This window comes from Pteropus medius, unplaced genomic scaffold, assembly GCF_902729225.1.
Source record: "Pteropus medius unplaced genomic scaffold, Ma_sr-lr_union100, whole genome shotgun sequence".
NCBI classification, from domain to species: domain Eukaryota; kingdom Metazoa; phylum Chordata; class Mammalia; order Chiroptera; family Pteropodidae; genus Pteropus; species Pteropus medius.
In genome coordinates this window covers 1,650,956-1,656,964 of record NW_024340847.1, presented here as the reverse complement: position 1 = coordinate 1,656,964, position 6,009 = coordinate 1,650,956, and positions in this window count along the sequence as shown.

Here is a 6,009-nt window from a genome sequence, read left to right as displayed (position 1 = left end):
AGAAACAGAAACTCAGAGATACAGAGAACATCTTGAGGGGCGCCGGGCGGGGGAGGGGGAACGGGGAGGGGACTGAGGCGTGCGGACTGGCGGTCACTACGCAGTCACGGGCACGTGGAGTGCGGACTGAGGAGTCGTCCGTGGTATCGTAACCGCATGTGGTGTCGAAGGGGCACTGGCTTCACCTGCGCGAGTCACGTGAATGTCGAACCACTATCCCGGCTGTAATTTAAAGTTTGTTTTAAAAAACTTTACTTGCCCAGAAATACTTGCCGATGTCTGGCCTGAGCCCACGTGGTCACTCCCAGCCTCCCCACTCAAGTGGCTCGGCTCAGGGGACAAACTCTGTGGTCACCTTATAACGAACGTCACCGAGTACTCGCGTGCTTTAAAGTCACCCTGGATCTCCTCACAGCAGGGCTCTGGGCGGTCCGAACTCCGGAGGAGAAGCTGGGGCTGAGCCTGTCGAGCTGGGGGTGTGGGGCTGGGCGCTTTCCCGCCCCAGGAGTCGGGGGCTGGGTGGGAGGCGGGGTGACGTGGATTCTCTGGGGCGGGCACGCACCCGCGTCTGGAGCTCGGACTGCAGCTCCAGGTCAGTGCTCCTGGAGTAGCATCTCTGCCTGCTTCGTCCCTCTGCCCCGCCCTGGGCCAGCGAGGCCGGGGACGGGGGTCCACAGGCATGCCCGCAAGCCGGGTACGCAGAGGGGGCATGTAGGAAGTAAAGCAGGGAAGACGGTTGGGGGGCCCCCGACTTGTGTGGGTGACACTGAGGAGCCATGGCAGGCTGTGTAGGATGATGGAGGGTGAGGACTCTGTGAGAGGCAGGAGAGGCCAAGGCTGCCGTGGGCACCGGGGCGCCGGTGGCTGAATCCCCAGACACGGAGGCCGAGAGAGGCACTGGCCTTCATCTGCCCCCGCTGGGCGCAGACCGTCTCCTTGGGTGGGAGCAGGGGTCCCCCAGCACCCTAGTTTACTAAGGACACAGGGGCCCAGGGCGGCCTTGCTGCGAGCCAAGGCCGATGTTTTCATGGCTGCGTCCTTGGGTGTAGCCCTGGGTCAGCGTGAGGGCACAGGAGGCATCTGCCTGGGGAGCCCCTCGCTCCCAGGGACTGTCCTGAGCACCGCTGACCAGGACTTCATGGTCCAGGAGCCCCAGAGGCAGGGTGAATGTAGCTGCTCGGAGCCCCAGGGGCCGCTGGCTGCACGCATGGCTGCGCCTTCTGTCTGCGGGCGGCTCTGAAACTGGGCAGAGCTGGGGCCCACGGAGGGACCTCTCAGGAAGCCAGGGGCATCTCCTCTCCCAGGGACAGCTCTCCCAGTGGTGATCAGGGGCCGGGCTGGACCTGCCCCTGCCCGCCTCGCACTGGGGCAGTGGGGCCGTGATCAGAGGTTGGGACGGCAGGGGCCGGGGTCTTCCTGGAGGAAGGGGCGTGGAGGGAGGGAGGGTGGGAGGAGGCCTCCCCACCCCAGACCGCGTTTTCTCCCGGCCCAGGGCTGCTGCAGGACGAGGCCCCGTCTGTCTCGTCTGAGTGGGTGGCAGTGTGGTTTTCCTATATTTACAATTACCTGCTAGTTCTTAGTAACGCATATCACCAGTAAGCCAGGACCTGCATCTCCACCGAATTCCCCTCTGCGGCCTGGGGACACCTGAGGCTGGGGCTGCCCGCCCCACACCTGGACTTGGGGCCAGGCGTCTGGACCCATTTGCTGTCTCCCCTGGGCATCCCAGGCCGCTCCTTCTAGCCCTTTCTCCGGGAGGAAGGGGAAGCTGGGGCTGGGGAGGGCAGGTCCGGCGCAGGCGGCCAGCGGCAGCCTCCCCTCCCCTCCCCTCCCCCGTTGCCATGGCCGGGCCCCAGGCATCCGCGGGCGTCCCGGGAAACGGGGTGGTAGAGCCCGTGCAGCAGGGGAGAAGGCGAACGTGGAAGGCAGCAATTTTTTTTTAAATGTGCAAACAGTTTAGAGCACCCCACAGAAACAAAAGCGGGGGAAGGGGGAGCCGAGCCAACAAAGGCCAGAAGAGCGAAGGGAGAGTCAGTGACAAGACGAAGTAATGGGGTGGGGTGGTGGGTGACAGGGGACCCGGGTCAGCAGAGGAGAAAGTAGTGTGAGGGAGGGCAGATGGGACAGGAGGCTCAGTTGAGCCATTGAAGGCTGGATCTATTTGTGACTGGGTGCAGGACGAGAGGAAAGCTGGGGCAGAAAACAAACAATAACAAAAATCCATCAACGCACCACCGAGGGCGGCGCCCGGAGCTCCACTGACCCGCGGAACCACCGGCGGAGCTCACGTGGCCCAGGCCAGCACTCTGTTGCCCAGGGCGTGACAGGAGCCGCCTTAGGGTGAGGTGACTGCCCGAGGTCACACGCTAGGTCTCAGGTGCCTCTGCCACCGGCTCTTTGCCTGGTGACGCTTGGCCCGCCTTTCATTTACGTCGTATTTATTTAGTTGTTTACTTGCGTGGACGTGTAACTGACGTATAACATTAAGCCGTTTCCAGGGGTCCAAAGTAATGTTTCAAAACTCGTATATGTTGCAAAGTGGCGTGAGTCGAGGTAACAATCCCACACGGCATGTTTGAAAGCTGCTAAGAGAGGAGATCTTAAAAGTTCTCATCACGAGAAGAAAATCGGGTAGGTGGGAGGTGACGGATGTTAACCGGACTCGTGGCGATCATTTTGTGGGTTCAGCCCGTCTTTTAAATGCCAGACTTGAATTCTGGGGGCGCCAAGACTAATGCTGAGGAAGTGGGAAGGGTTAGCACAGGGGACAGGAGCCCAGAAGGGGCAGAGCTCAGGAGAACCCCGGCTGGCGGGGGTGGTCTGCAGGGGGACAGGGGACAGCCTGTAGGACGGAAGGGGTCAGCCGGAGGAGCGCGAGGAACCATCTCGGTCCCTGATGCCGAGGGAGCCCTGAGCAGAGATTGGCAGCAGGGGTGGTAGATTTGGGGGGACAGTGAAGGGAAAGACAATACAGCAGAGAGGTGAGTACCAGGGGGTCGTGGATGAGGGTGACCCTGGGCGGCCGGGGGAGGGGCCTCCTCCAGCGACAGCTCCCTGGGACCCTCAGAGCATCTTTGTAAAGGAGCGAGGGATGGCTGTGCGTGGCATGCGGTAACCCTCGGCTCCGGTGACAGGAAGGGAAGCAGTCAGGGGGAGTTACACCTCCGGCTTACGAGCAGGGGGGAAGGGTCCTCTGGCCCACCTCCTCAGTCAGGCTCTCAGTGAGTTGAATAAACCATCGTGCGCTCTCTGTTCTTCCTGTGTGTGTTCCTGGAAACGTGACCTCAGTCTGAAGTTCCAGGGCCTCCTTCTCCCAGAGGACTTTCTTGCGTAAAGAGTTCCAGCCACACGGGACCTGAGGCCCCAGTGGGAGGATGCCACAGCCCCTTCTGCCACCGAAATGGAATAAGCAGAGCTCGGCGTTCACTTACTCGTAAATATTTCTTTTCGGTCCGAACGTCGGCCTGAAGGGGTTCTTCAAGCGGTCTGGTTACTGATTCCACAGCAGTCCCAGACACGCGCACTGGGGACTGGATTTTTGAGTCTTCCTCGGACAAAACGAGCGCTCTGGCCCGGCCCGCGGAGCCTTCTGTTCCTGGGGCTCGGCCGTGTTTCCTGAAACGCTTCTCAGGACATCCCGTCGTTTGGCCTGCGATCTTCGTCCCTGAGTAGTAAATGCCGTCGACTGATCTTTTCGGAAGGATTTCGGGATGAAATCTCCGGGTCAGTGTCATTCTCAGAGCGAGAGCCGAGGAGGGGGAGTAGGCGGTCAGCCCTGAGTGGCCACCACGCTCGACAGAAACTGCCGTGTGGGGCCTTGGACGGAACGGCAGCCCTGTGCCCGCCTTTCCCCTGGACACAGGGTCACTTACTGCATCCTCGATTTGGGTTCTGCGAACTTGGCCCCTAGACCCCATCCTCGCCCTGGCTAATCGACCTCTTGCTGACACTATTCAGATCTTTTCCGGGTGAAACGGACGTGGCGATGTCGCAGGAGGATCCGCCCTCGCCTGTGACATCGTCGCCGGTTCAAACCTCAGACGTTTTCCTATCAGGCTGGTCTCCGCGGACATCGCGGAGCATCGTTTCCGCGCGTTGCCGCTTCGAAGCCCAGGGCGAGGCCGGCTGGCTGCGGACCTTGCCGTTCAGGGCGTCAGGAAAGAACACGCGTCACAAAGTGCATTTGGGGACCGTTCTCACCGGCCCGGATTCCCGGCGATCACGGTGCCCCCTTCACACACTCGAACACGTCCGTCTGCGGAGCACGTGGCATGGCTTCCCGAGGCTGCCAGCGCTAGGAAAAGGGGAAGACGCGCTGCTTTGGGGGCCGCTGAGCGCGAAGTGGACGTTACCGGCAGCTCTCCAGGGCGAGGAAGGGCTACAAGGCAGGTCCGAAGAACAGTGTCGTCGCCACGGCGATCCATCAGCGGGAGAGCCACGAGGAGTTCGCAGGCGGACCGCGTGGCGCTGCCCTAAATTATTTGTGTTCGGAGCCACCAAGTCCCTCCCGGGTGGTTTCTGGGCCACTCCTGCCTCGTCGGGCTGTGCCGGCAGACGTGGGCACCGTGTCTGGCCACCACCGCCTACCGCGTCCGGCCTCGGTGACCCGCTACGGGGGGACTGCGCGGGGGTGTCCCGTCCCCGCGCCCAGCCCCACACACTCACCCAGCACGTGTTGGGGCTGCGTCCTGCCTCTCAGTGATGTACCTTTTCCTGTCATGGTGTCTAAGAGAGCTGTCGCCCGTGGACAAGCCCACATCTGGCCCGCCGTCATGAGCGGCAGCGACACTGCCCCGAATCCTGCTCTCTGAGACGGAAACGTCCGGTGGCTTCGGCCTAGGACACTCGGCCCCGAGCCCGGCTCTGCCGGGTCCCGCTCCTGCATCAGAGCCCCAGGGGCCATGGGGACCGTGCCGTCCGGCACTCCATCTCAGGGGTTCCCCTTCGCACGATCGGAGGGGCACTGCCGGTGGGGAACTTGCTGGGGCTGCAGCCAGGGCCCCTGGGCCTCTGCCCGGGTCACTCATGTTTCTCCAGACCCTGCAGATGGTAACGGGATTTCCGCACAGGCCGCCATGAGGGCGACGGGAGACGGCGCCCGTGGACGGGACTCATGAAATGTGAAGGGCTGTGCTTCTGTTCACCACCAGCCATGGCCGGAGCCTCAGCCACCTTCCTGCTGAGGACGGGGCAGCCCTGCTCTGGGCGACGAGGCCACCGCCCCGCGGCCCGGGGACCACGCCAGGAGGGGTTGGGCTTGGCCCAGGTTCTCATGCCCTTGGGCTGCAGACAGTGACATTTCCCACTTCTCAAAGGGGCAGGACTCTTGTGGGCTCCCCCTCACTTATAGGGGTGCCATGTCCCCCGGGGGGACAAACACGGTCTGGACCCCCAGACCGAGAGACCCAGAGGACACTGGCAGACGCTTCCCCGTCGCCATCGGGCTGGCCCACACTGTGGGGCCCGTGCCGATCCCACACGTGCTGCTCCCCGACTTCTGCACGTTCATCAAAAGGGAACTTCGGAGGTTCAGCCGACATGATCTATCTCCGCACCATTCACAGTAACAAAATAAAATGAAAATAATCTAAATGACCTCACGGAGGAGATTCGTTACATCAGTGTGCGAAATAAACACTTCGCAGCCATTACAATTTATATCGCAGAAGGATATCAAACGACACTGAAGGAAATTCACGATCCCCTGGGTGAAGCGGCCGGGTCGCAAGACGGTGGGTTAGACATCTAATTCGTGTAGACACACGCACACACGCACGCATACGCACGCACACGCACACGCACGCACACGCACACGCACGTGCATATACACATACTCATGGTGTAAGCAGTTATCTGGGTGAGGACAGCCTAGCACACTTTTACTTTCTCATTTTTAAATGTCTACTTTCTGAACCTATGTCTTTATTGTTACTTATAAGAAAACATGTGGTTTTGGTGATTTTCGTTTTGTTCTGTCTAGTTTTAAAGAAAGAAATCCCGGTAAAGAGG